The sequence below is a fragment of the Hyperoodon ampullatus genome (genome assembly GCF_949752795.1).
Source record: "Hyperoodon ampullatus genome assembly, chromosome: 4".
Lineage (NCBI taxonomy): Eukaryota > Metazoa > Chordata > Mammalia > Artiodactyla > Ziphiidae > Hyperoodon > Hyperoodon ampullatus.
Window position 1 is genome coordinate 167,743,718 of NC_136917.1, and position 13,528 is coordinate 167,757,245.

Consider the following 13,528-nt stretch of genomic DNA (forward strand, 5'->3'; position numbering starts at 1 on the left):
GCCCGATTCCATCAAGACAAGATGCTATAGTTACACTAAAAAAAGCCATCTCATGTATTGGAACGTATGAAACTTCACCCACGGAGATGTCTGTAGTACTTGCAGTTTGAGGCACAGTTCCATGTTTGTCCTCTTAAAACAGAAGACTTCTAATAAAATGTGTGATTTTCATAAAATAGTATGGTTTGTTTCCAGTTGTAAACATGTCATTGTTGTTTCTCTACAGAAGAGCACTTCCATGTGGATTTGGACTGATGATAACTGAGCCCTCTGCTTGCAGTGTTACACCTTTGATGACTGGAAGAAATTTGCATAGGCTAGCTTTTGGCTTTGTACATTTCCAACCTTATTTTCCCTTCACTACCCCCATGCTTGAGGTGTGAGAGCTGTATTCGTCTGCTTTGGCTGCCATAACAAAACACCACAGACAGGGCAGCTGAAACAACAGAAATGTGTTTTCTCACAGCTCTGGAGAGAGGAAGTCCAAGGTCAAGGTGTCTGCAGGTTTGGTTTCTCCTGTAGCCTCTCTCTTTGGCTCGTAGACCACTGCCTTCTCACTGCGTCCTCACAGGGCCTTTTCTTTTTGCACAGGTATCCCTGGTGTCTCTTCTCTTTCTTATAAGGACACAAGTCCTATTGGATTAGGGCCCCATCCTTATGACCTCATTTAACCTAATCACCTCCTTAAAGGCCCCATCTCCAAGTATAGTCACATTGCGGGTAGGGCTTCAATGTATGAATTTGGGGTGGGGGTAAGGGGACACTTCTGGGCCTACACCTTTGTGCCAGGTTGCTGGGTGAGGTGACATAGTGGGTGGTGGGGCAAAGCTGGAAGCATTCTTTTTTTTTTTTTTTTTTTTTTTTGTGCTACACGGGCCTCTCACTGTTGTGGCCTCTCCCGTTGCGGAGCACAGGCTCCGGATGCGCAGGCTCAGCAGCCATGGCTCACGGACCCAGCCGCTCCGCGGCATATGGGATCCTCCCGGACCGGGGCACGAACCCGTATCCCCTGCATCGGCAGGCGGACTCTCAACCACTGCGCCACCAGGGAGGCCCTGGAAGCATTCTTATAATGAGATGACTAGTGATGACTTAGTTAAACTTCCAAGTGTCTGTGAGCCATGTAAACCTCATCGAAATGACCAACCAAATGACCTGTTTCTCCTGTTCAACTTCCCCTTAACAAGGTCCCTACCCAACCTTAGGAGAACGGAGGTGGGGACAGTTCAGAGTAGGAGACCATGGTCCTCACCAGTACTGGTTGAATATCTTAACTTTGCAGGTTTAACTCATGCAATTACACTGTTAGGGTGCATCTCAGGGCCTTGGTAGGGTCCTGTGCAAGTGACCCTACCAGAAGCTTAAATTTTATTAGTTTTATGGTAAATCCATCTCTGAGAACTAACTTAACTTTGATGCCATCTATGGGAAAATCCCCAAACACATGTGATTTCACCATTCTCCAACGCCTCCCTGCAACTATTTGACTCCTAGGGGTTAAAAAGTATTTTACTTCATCTACAGGATTTTCTTCTAAATTGCTAACATCCAATCTGAAAGGTTTTTTTTTTTTTTTTTCCAATTAGACCTTTTATTTTAAGACAATGTAGATTCACATGCAGTTGTGGGCAATAATATAGAAAGACCCTGTGCCCCTTTTACTCATTTTCCCCCAATGGTAGCATCATGCAAAATGATGGTACAACATCGCAACCCATATAGGGACACAGATACAGTTAAGACACAGAAAATTTCCATCACTATCAGAATCCTTCCTGTTGAACTTCTTTAGCCACACCCACTTCCCTCCCACCTCCCTCCTCTCCTTGATCTCTCACATCCACTAATCTGTTCTCCATTTCTAAAATTTTGTCATTTTGAGAATGTTGTATACAGTAGTCCCCCCTTATCTCTGGTTTTGCTCTCTGTGGTTTCAGCTACAGTTAATTGTGGTCTGAAAATATTAAATGGAAAATTCCAGAAATAAACAATTCATAAGTCTTAAATTGTGTGCTCTTCTGAGGAGCATGATAAAATCTCTTGCTGACCTGCTCTATCCTGCCCAGGATGTGAATCATCACTTTGTCCAGTGTATCAATGTTGTATATACTAGTTACCTGCTAGTATAGGAAAAAACATGGTATGTATGGGTTTTGGTTTGAAATCTGATACTTTAGGCATCCACTGGGGACCTTGGAACATATCCTTCACGGATAAGGGGGACCACTGTAAATGGATCATATAGTATGTAACCTTTTTTAAGATTTTTTTTCTACTCAGCATAATTCTCTGGATATTCATCCAAGTTGTCTGTCTTCTTCTCTCACAATTCAGAGTCTCCTTATATTTGTTTTAAATATAATGTTCAAGGTTTTCAGTTGTACATATTGAAAGGAATTGGGAAAGGACATCTATTCCTTTCTTGGAAGCAGAAGTCCACCCTGCAGGTTTTCATGCTGGTAGTTTTGACGTTTGTTCCTGCACAGGCAATGACAATGACATAACAAGAACTGCCTCACCAGGAGCTAAGTCAGAGGCGGTAATAGATGAAAAACGTCTTAGAATGCAATACCGTATATTATGTAGCCTGTGAGGAGTATTTTCCTGTAAGTTATAGACCATATAGCAGGTAATCTCTCAATTATCTATACTTTAAAGCTCACCAGAATTCTGGTCTCCTCACTTCTGTTTGCCAGTTTGAATGTAGTTAGTAGCAGAAGGATATTAAACTTGGCAAATGTTTAACAAAGCCTTTGAGAGGTTTGTGCACATAGTTTGTGGCAGAGTTTGGGTGTCTCAGAAGGAGTAGAGGCTGCTGGATGTCTCTTTGGGGGTGTCCCAGGCATCGGCCTCTGTGGGAGACGCAGAAGGAAGCAGGATGGGGCAGAGAGAGAGGTCTAGGCATGGTGGCCTCAATGACCCTGTGTGGAGCTCGATGCTAGAAGAGTCTACAGAATTGTCCAGAGCTGGACCTGGCTGGCCAGGCCTTTACGCACCTGCTCAGCAGACTCTCTGGATGGGGTCTATGTGGAGAGGGCACATGAGGTCAGCCAGGTGGCTCTCTGCAGCAGAGGTATCCCTGAAAGGACTGGCCACCGAGGGCCGTCTGCCCCCAGCACTCCGAGTAGCTGGGCATCACATCTTTCATCTAAGGGGGCTCCTGGCACTGCTTTGTAGTACCCACCACGGTGCATCAGTAAATATACATGGAGTAAAGATACATTCTCCAGAGTGTTCTACTATTAGGGGTGCATAATCAAAAAGTGGGCTAACCACCGGCCTTGAAAGCTGATTTTTTTTTGTGGGAAAAAAATGCCAATACCTCAATTAATAATAACTCATAAGTTCTCATTTGTTGATATGAATTTTTTGGTCATTAGGGTGGCTTTTTCCCCCTTAAAGGGATGACTTATATTTATTGGGGGTTTTAGATTAACATTCAATTTATTCAAATTAAAAAACATCCAAGTTTTGTTTTCCTTAAGCCTGTAAATTCCACTTATAAGTCTTATTGTTCTTTTTATAAATCCAGTGGATTTTAACAGTCCTATTCAAGGGTGCTTTTATTAGTGTTCCAGTGAACAGACAGAACTATCTTAAATAATCAGCCCCTTTTACAACTTGGTTAATTAAATTCCTTTAAACATTTTTACTGCATTTATAAATATAATGTATTTGATTTCTCCTCTGTAGTTGATATAATAAATTAAACTTATGGATATAGTAAATCTCAACTTCTCTTAAGCATTCCAGCACTGTTTACAAACGTAGCCAAATTCTCTTAAACCTTTCAGCTTAAAATCTCAAGCCTAAAATAAAATGCACATTTTAATGGAATCACCAAGCAAATTCATTGGTTCTGATAGAGCAGATTATCCCCAAACACTTTAAATACCAAACATGCACATTGTAACATACAAGCATTTATATTCTAACCTTCTCTTGGCAGCTGGCTAGTTTTCTGATTGTCAGAAGCTCTCAGGTTCTTTTAGGCAGATGGTGACGGCCCAACCAGGTGAGAGGAGCAGATCTCAAACCAAACTCTGCCTTCCACATGGATATTTATTAAACAAACTCTTATTATTAAGTGTGTGAGCTCAGTGACGTCCCATTTCTTTGTCTTGTTGGTGGTCTGACTGCAATGCAGGAAGGTTCATCTGAGGAAGATATGACATTATCCACAGGCCAGACCTCCCAACTTGATGGCTAGACATTGGAGTTTTAAGACATTAAATGTTGGTGACATCATTTACTGGGTTCTTCTATCCTATTCATGAAGTGTGGGGATTGTAACTAACATATTTTACTTAATCACATAACTTGCATACCACTAATTTTACTAACAAAAACCCTTTTCAGACTCTTTCTATATTAATTAGAAAAACCTTGGGTGTTGATGGAGATTTGGGTGGCTGAAGCTCTTGGTGTAGCCTCCTTGGTTACAGTAGGCTTGTTGGTGAGAATGCCAACCACAGGCTGGGGTTCTTCATAAGGCCACTAACTATACCTAAGGTATAACTTAAACTGGTATATACCACTGCCTATGCAAAGTATTTTAAGATAGATTATACACATCTTAACACCTTCCAAGGGTAAATGATGCTCTTGGAAGTTTTCGAGTTTGTTAGGGACTGAATTTTTTCAGTCCCCCACCCCAGCCCCCCACCCCTCAATTTCATACGCTGAAGACCTATGAATCTCCAATGCAATGGTATTAGGAGGTGAGGCCTCTGAGAGGTAATTAGGTTTAGGTGAGGTCATGAGGGTGGGGCCCTCAAGATGGGATTAGTGTCTTTATAAGGAGAGATAGCAGAGAGCTTCCTCCCACCCCCTCTCACCTCCATGTGAGACAAAGGCATCACCTGCAAGCCAAAAAGAGGGTCATCACCAGTACCTGACCATGTGAGCACCTTCATCTTGGACTTTTATCCTCCAGAACTATGAGAAATAAGTTTCTGTTTTTTGAGTCCATTGAGTCTGTGGTGTTTTGTTAAGAGAGCCTGAACTGACTGATACACCATTCCAGGAATATTGGGGTTCTCATCCTGAGCAGAAGGATGTCACTTCTCTTTAAGAGAATTTTGTCTGGGATCCACGCCCTGGATGCCCAGGTCTTCTTGTGCTTCAGATGGATGTGTGGAGTCTTTTAATAATCATCCATAGGGAGACTATAGGGACTCCTAGACCACACCCTTCAAATGAGATGGCCTTGCAGTCCATGTCCTCTGGGTTCAAGTTAACTCTCACCAGTTACCGAATTAACTGTGAGTTGAATGAAGCCCTCGGTCTCACTGAGATCTCACTAACTTCCTCCCCTACTTAGTTAGATTTTACGTTTCTTTAGCTCTCTCAAATAATTTTAATGGTTTCCATTTTCCTTCACAGAATTAGCACATAATTCTTTCCTCTTATTTGCATCCACAGTGAGTCCCACCCCATTGTCTTGAAGCGAATCTCTTTTAGAAATTCTCTTTATTTTTCTGTTTTATTCTTTAACCTCGATTATGAAATATTGACCCATGTAGAAGAACTATGTCGTGTACATGTATATTGTGAAGCATAGTAATACGATAAACACTCAGGATACTGGAATACCTTATAGAATCAAAGGAAGAAGGAACCTCTGGGCCTCGGGAGGACAGGACGTGCTGTAGTTCTGGATTCTTAGAGACAAGGGCTTCTGGATCATGTCTCTAGGTTGTGGCTGTCAATCCGATGATTCAACTCCAAATGCCTTCTCTCTTGTGTGTCTCCCTCGAACTCCCAGGAAGAAAAGTCTGTTTGACCTATCATGGTCACACACTCAACCCTGGGGTTAGGGTGCGGCAGGTCTTGTGGTTGGGGACACAGTAGGGTAGGATAGCTCCTCCGAAGGAAAAGTTAAGGTAGGTGAAACAAACATTCATTTCTTATGCTCCACAAGCCAGGAGCTGCTGGTGGATCTTAGCCAGGGCTCCCTGCCCTTGTTGTCTCTTGTTTCCCATGTGGGTTTCCCCTTGCATTTGGCAGTTGTGAGCCAGAGTAGCCTGTTCTCTGGCTGGCTTCACTTCACTATATTGCGTGGAAAACCCTTGAGTATCATTTGAGTGTCGTTTTCAACCTTACCGATTTTCCAGCATTGATATAGATTTTCTTGTCATCTGATGCTAATTTTGAGAAGGGATTAAATTTAGTGCTTGAATCATATTTTGAACCATAGGAGATATTTCTCGCACAGGTTGGCAGGGTTTGTGGGTGGGATAGGAAGAGAGGGGAAAGAAAGAAGGCGAAGGAAGTTGAATATAGCAACATTCTCCAAGTAAGGGAATACATGAACAAATTCTGGGGAAAATAGAGACAATGGGTAGAGTTTTAAACCTTATGGGTTTGGAGGAATCTCATAGTGAAGCTGAAACTGGCCTCTGTATCCCGACACCGAATTAAATCTTGGAGACAGAGTTTTGGGTGAAGTAAAAAATAATATCTTTATTGCTTTGCCAGGTAAAGGGCCACAGAGGGCTGGCTAATGCCCTCAAAACTGTGTCCCAACTTGAAAAGGGTAGTGAGAAGTTTTATGGTAATGGTTCAAAGAAGATGTGATCAGCTTGTGAGCATTCTTCTGATTGGTTGGTGGTGAGGTAATTGGGAATCAGCATTATCAACCTTTTGGTTCTAACCGGTCTGGGGTCTATGTTCTTGTGGGAAGCACACCCTTGTTAAGCATTAACTTCCCCCACCTGGTGTGGGTTTCAATATCTGCAGAACAGCTCAAATATATTTTTATGTGTATCTCTTGATGGGGAACCAGGACCCTGCCCCAAGTCTGCACTATTGTTTCTCTTGACTGTTTCTCCCTTGTCTCACATCCCTTCCCTTCCTTAATTAACAACAGCTTGGATCTGCCTGCTGGAACTTAGGGGAGGTCATGGAGACTGAATAAAGCCTATTTCCTGTAATCAAAGAAATGGGGGACACAGAAATGCTTTTGTGCCCAAGAGCCCCAAAGGGCCCTTCTCAGTATCAATAGGTTGATGCAAATGTGGGCTGGATTGCTTGACCTCTGTTCCACTTAGAGGCCATGGTTTTCTGCTCATTCCCTTACTCTCAAAGTTTTGTTTTTCACCATCTGCTTCATCTTTGTCTGCAATCTTTTGTGCCCAGATTGGTAAAAGTAATAGCAAAAATGATAATAACTACCATTTTTAGGAGCTTATGTAGCAGACACACTTAGCACTTGCTATATATGTTTAACTTAATTTTCAGAACAGCCCTGCAAGGTAGGCCTTTCTATCCCTAATTGACAAAATGAGGAAACCGGAGCTCTGTGAGATTACTTCTGCTCAGTTTGACTTGGGGTTTTGTCATCAGCTTCCACAGCTGCCTGGCTGGAGAGGCAGGATGGTCCAAAGTCTGAGAGGAGTCTGCCTACCCGATTGGGATCTTGGCTCCATCATCTACTGGTTGTGTAACATTGTAAGTTCCTTAACCACTCTTGGCCTCATTTTCCCCATCTGTAAGATGAGGATCATCACAGAACTTAGCAACAAGGTCATTGTGATAATTAAAGAAATTACACATGAAAAACACTTGAAACAGTACATAGTATATAATGAGTACAGTGTCAATTTAAATGGTTGTTGCTCTGTGTCCGTGTGTAGTATATAGAAGAGAGCTTTCCTGGGAGTCAGGGCTATTAGCTAACTGTGGATGTTGAGGCAGGGCATTTTGTTCTTTGATTCTATTGATTTGACTGTGAAATTAGGAGGCAGATGAAATGTTCTCCTAGGGCCTCTTAAGCATTCGTTGGAATGAATGAGGGGCCAGGGCATGTTTCTGCACTGCCTGAGGTCCTTGGCATTTCCACAAAGGGTGAAAAGCCACAAAGGGTGTCTACTGAGATCAGTCCACCTGGACAGGCCTTCTGCTCAGAATGTCTTTTGCTTGTGGAGGCAGAACTAGCCCCATCCAAGGAAGCCTGGGCTCACAGATTGTAAACCAGGGCTCCTTGAAGTGGGGTATTAAGAGCAATGGAACCAATCGCAGGGTCTTCAAGGATGTGGCAGAAGCAGTGATGATTCAAAGACACACACCTTCAAGGCAAGAATTCTTACCTTTCTTTGTCCCCTGGACCCCTTTGGCCATCTGATGAGGCCCATGTACCCTTTTTCCAAATAATGTTTTTAAATACATGAACTACATAGGATTACAAAGAAAACCAATTGTGGTAAAATATAATTACCAAATATATATACCCCCATATATATATATATATATATATATATATATATATATATATATATATACATGTGTGTGTATATATATATATATATATATATATTTGGTGATTTAGTAATATATGGGGTTCTTTATTACCATATTAAATAGCAAGCTCCAGCTCCAACAAGCTCCTACTCATGGTGGGTCTACAGCTACCTAAAGTTTGAAATAGTGATGAGAGTAAATATTTTCAGACATCTGCACAACCTTAATGTGATGTGAAAATACCTGTGATTTCTCTTCGTGATAAAGTTCCCGAAACTACTTTGGTTTGCTGCCTGCATTCACATTTGAAGGAAATGCTAAATTCAGTTAGAGGTTAGTGAAAATAAAGATGTAATTTTTTTCCCATCCAAGTTTATAGATTCCCTAATTCATGCAACTCCAATAATGTCTATGATTCTATTACCCAAAGGCAGATGCATAATGATGTACAGGTTGGGAGGCATGCCAGAGACTGGGAAAGAAGAATGTCTAAACAAGAGCTGCAATATTTCTGATCTGTCCATGGGAAGGTCTTCTAGAGAGGGTGGAAATGAGAAAATCCCTCTCAAAATGGCAAAATATTCATTGTAGAGGCATAAAATATCGAGAAGCAGTATGACATTGTGTTCTTATGCCCATGAATTAGGCAAGGGTTGGCATGGGTCATTTTTGGCCTGAATTTCTTTCAGAGATTCTTGCAGACAGGCTGGAGTGTGAATTTCCTGTGAAAGTGTCATCAGGTTAAATATGTAAAAATACTGGCTTATCACCCATAATGCAATGGACTAGTGGAATGATTTAATGTGACTCTCAATAGCACAGTTAAGATTTATGTGGATAATCATCCCAATGGTGGGAATGATAAGTTATCACATTTATTATTTGCATATAGAAAGGTCTTTCATGAATTCTCTGGGTTCTCACAATTCAACCTTATGCTTGAGAAGAAGGTGAACAGTTTTTAGATTTAATTAGAGAGTACTAGAAAGGTAAATTGAGAGGGTATAAAGCATCCACAGTACCCTATGTATTAAGACTAAAAGAAAAACTGGAAGATATTTGTTTTCTGAAATAGGCAAATCTGGTGGACACACAGTGATCTGAAGTTTTAAGGTCAACAGTGAACATGTTCTAGGATGTTTGCATAGGGGTCATCATTTCTGAATAATTTTATGGCTCTCCCAGCACAAAATCAGTGGAAGCCAGCCAGTGGGACCTAGATACCTGAGGGGTTGTGGAATTAATACAAAGACCTGTGAGTCTCTCTCTGCATGTGTTCTACGTTTTTCCAACCACGAGAGAGTTCTCACTAAATTTCTTGGTACTCAAAAAGGATCTTTGTAAAAGTTATGAACCATTGTTTTAGAGGATAGGCAATTACTTCCATGGAAATATGATTTCAAATTTATTCTCAGTAAATTTCAAAAGCCATCAGCAGTTTTAGCTATTCACGTAATGCATTTCAGATGTATGGCTTTTATGAAACAGCATACTCAGTTTCATACACCAAACTTTATTTCCTTATCTTTTTCATTTCTTTACTAAGTTCTTCTTTAAAAAAAAAACTACTAGAACCTCAGTTTTTAAGTTCTATTTCAATATTATTTTAAAACTTATGTTCATAAATAAGCTTGAGTTTGTAGCTAGAAACTGTCCATAAAAGACTCAGGCTGCAATCGTTTCTAAAGGAAACACTGCATTTAAATTTGAGCTCAAATTAAATGAAGCAAGAGAGAAATGTAATGCAGACTTTTTACTCATCTTTGGAAAATCGAAGATGATGCGGAAATTTATCAGAGAAAAGCAGTCAATCTGTATTGTGTTTTTGAGAGGTGATTCATTTATGTGTCGATACATGTTTTTTGTTTGTTTGTTTGTTTGTTTGAACTGATGGAATTTGGGAATCTGGTGGGATTCTGGAACTTTCTGAAAGGGACTAATGGACGATATTTTTTAGTTGGTTATTTTCTCTACCATGGCAGTGGCCTACTTGTGAATGCAGTGGAGAAAAGCATCAAGTGGCCAGAAGGTGGAGAGGTAGTGGCCGGGAGGACTTTGAAGGTGTGTAGCAGCCTCAAAGTCCTCAAGTCCTTCTGAAACTTAGCAGCTGACCTGGGAAGCCCAAGGTAAGAATTCATAATGTTCAAAAGGAATTTTCTCTTCCTGCCTGGAGATCAATTTGATCTCCAATGTTAAACATTGATAAACAGTGTTAGAACAACTAAGGGTAAAGGACAGTTCACGGTGAGTCTTCAAGGTCATTTCCCCGTGATAGTTGCCTACAATATGGAAGCACAGGCATATCAGACCTGAGAACCATACTACTGAAACATGCTTGCAGCCCAAAGTCTCCCTGCCCTACACACTTCTGCTCTTCTATGGACAAGATAAGGATTTTTGTAAGAATTCTACAACAGAGGATTGAGACATGGTGATGGCCACTTAGAGCAGGCTGTGAAGTGTGAGCTTTAGCACAATGTGTTAGGACACAGGTCTCCTGCTAGAGGGAAGGGTTAACTGCATAGCAGGCTCAGCAGGTAAGCTCACATAGGATAAGAAGTGAACTTTTAGAATTGGCTTTCTTGAGGACTCATTCAGCAGGCTAGCTGCTGTCTTGGTCTTGCAACTTCTGAACAGAACCAGAAGATTCAGCAGGCTCCTGCACAGCAGCTACCTGGCTGCAGTTGGCTGTGAGAACTGGCTGGTGGTCAAGGAGATCTACAGACCCAGGTTGGTCCTAAGGATGCAAAAAGTCAACAGATGAGGAACATGTCATTACAACACCTTCTGAAACTGACATAATTCCTTTAAGAAATAGCCAGGAAAAAAGTCTCGGTCTTCCATCTTTCAGGGCCAGCCTCCTCTGTCTTGTTCTCTGGACAATCTTGTGTGCTCAAAACTGTCTGGAGCAAGCCACAGCTCCTGGGATCCCATGTACAGACTTGATTTCCTTGAGATTTAAGGTCTTAAGAATGAAGCAACTGTGGGGCATCAGACCATCAGCTTATTGCCTGTCTATTCTTCCAGGCACCAGAGCAGAAGGACTCATTAGACATACCCTTAGTAGAGGTATTTTTAATGGGGAACAAACATAGGTTAATTAAAACCTATGTTTTAATTGTTAAACAAAGGTAATTGTTTCTTTGATTGTAATCACTGGTTTTGTGGGGAGAGGGAAATGAGAGAAGAGACCTTAATTTAGGTAGCAGCTTGACATTATGTCACTTGATTATGTTCTTCAAAAACATTGAATTCGGAAGTATAAGCAACATTAAGTTCCCAAAGGGTGTGTTCATCCTTAAAAAACAGCAAACAGTGAATGTCCTCGGTGGGTCTCAGTATGGAGCCTGGAGCAAATACGCTAGGGAACGTCACAGTCACTCCATGAATCTCATCATCTGTGTGATTTCCCCATGGGCTGTATGCTCTTTGGGGGAAAAGTCAATTGATCCTGACCTTTGCTTTTTTATATTATTCACAAATGCTTGACACTCAAATATATGTTGAAAGAATGAATGAATGAAGGAAGGAGGCAGGCCAGTCTCATCCAGTTAAGGTCAAGACTGCAAGCACTTGTTAGTTCTATGCAAAACTGAGACATAGGCAATGATTGGTTTTCATCTCTTTTATGAAGCTGTCCTTACATCTTCAGGAAAAGGGGTCCATGGCCCTCACTGATCCCACTAAATGACCCATAGCATGTCCATTTTCCCATCTTACTTCCCATTTTTCTTCCCTACTCTTGCTGACTCATGAAGTCACAGACATAGCAAATGTGTATAAACATAGAATAACATGAAAAAATAACCTAGCTCACCAAACATTCTAATTTCTAGGTAATATCTGCTCCAAGAAGGGCAGCCTTCCCAGTGTCCAGCTTGACATGACTCAGGAGCCACCTCTCACCCTTCTAAAACATCTGAACTCCTTGAAGTCTAGAGCCAAGAGCAAAGCCACAGGAGAGATGAAGTGTCTCCTCTTCTGCCAACATAGGCTCATTTTTTGAGGGGTTCATTTTTTTTCCCTCAAGAGGATCTAAGCATTTTCTTAAGTAACCCACACAGGAAAAGATCTTTCTTAAAGGTGAAATTTGTCCACCAACAGTAGAATAAGCTATCAGAGGAACATCATCATTTATACAAGAGAAACACATATGTGTGACATGCATTCTCTACAGAGTGATGTTTCCCCCAAGGAGTCAAAAATTGCTTCTCAGAGATGGGGAGCATGGGTGAGAAAAATCTTAGATATTACAATGATTTGTGGACCTCTAAAATGTCATAGGCCATAGACAGATATCCAGTGTGTTGGTGCCATTTAGATTTTATGGGAAGGGGCGATTAGGAGAAGTCTAAAAGGCTCTTTGTGGGGGAGGGATGATGATGAAAAAAAGTTGAGAAACACTGATGTATGTTAAGCGAGGTCATTTTCTTCACGCGTTTTGAGGCCCAGCTCACATCCAGACTTCTCCAGGAAGCTTTCCTTCCTTACAACCTGTCCCAGTCAACGAATTCTCAGAACTGTTTTCATCAAGGCTGTAGAAGGGGTGATAGCTGTGGTGCTATCTTGTGACTTTCTCTGAAACCCCCTGAGGGAGAGCAGAGGCATCAGTACAAGCGTGGGGACTGGAGGGTGGGCTGTGGGTTTCAGAGGGTCTCGCCTGCAGCAGGACACCCCCTGGGCCATCCCACGTGTGTGCTGCCCATTCTAGAATAAGCAGAGGTGGGAGTTAGTGGGGCCTCATGACAACACCAGCCCAAAGGGCAGGAGCAGGTTCATAAATGAGAGATAGAGCCTGCGATGAGGGAGCATATGTGAACTGTGAGAGGGAAAGGAGGGCCTTCCTACAGACACCTTTGGGGGTTTTCATTGTCTTCCTGTTGCTGTGTTGGTTGGCTTCAATGTAGAGGATTGGGACTTTCATTTATTTATCTGGTTACTTACTCAATCACCGTTTAGTAAGTACTTATTCTGTGCCAGGCATTATTCTGGTTCCTACATACATAGCAGCTGAATAGAAGGACCCAGTCTTTCCACTCCAGAGCTTAATTCTTGAGGGGGAGCCAGGCAATCAACACAAACAAGAAATAACATAGCCATTTGTAATAAAATTCTTCAATAAAACTGGGTGGAGGGACAGAGAATGACCGAGTGCTCCTCAGATGAGGAGATCAGGATGGACCACTCTGAGTCAAGGGCCCTTGAAGGATGAGGATGATGCCAGCAAGGGTAGGTCTGAGAGAAATACATTCTTGGCCAAGAAATAGTCCTGCAAATGTCCTGAGAG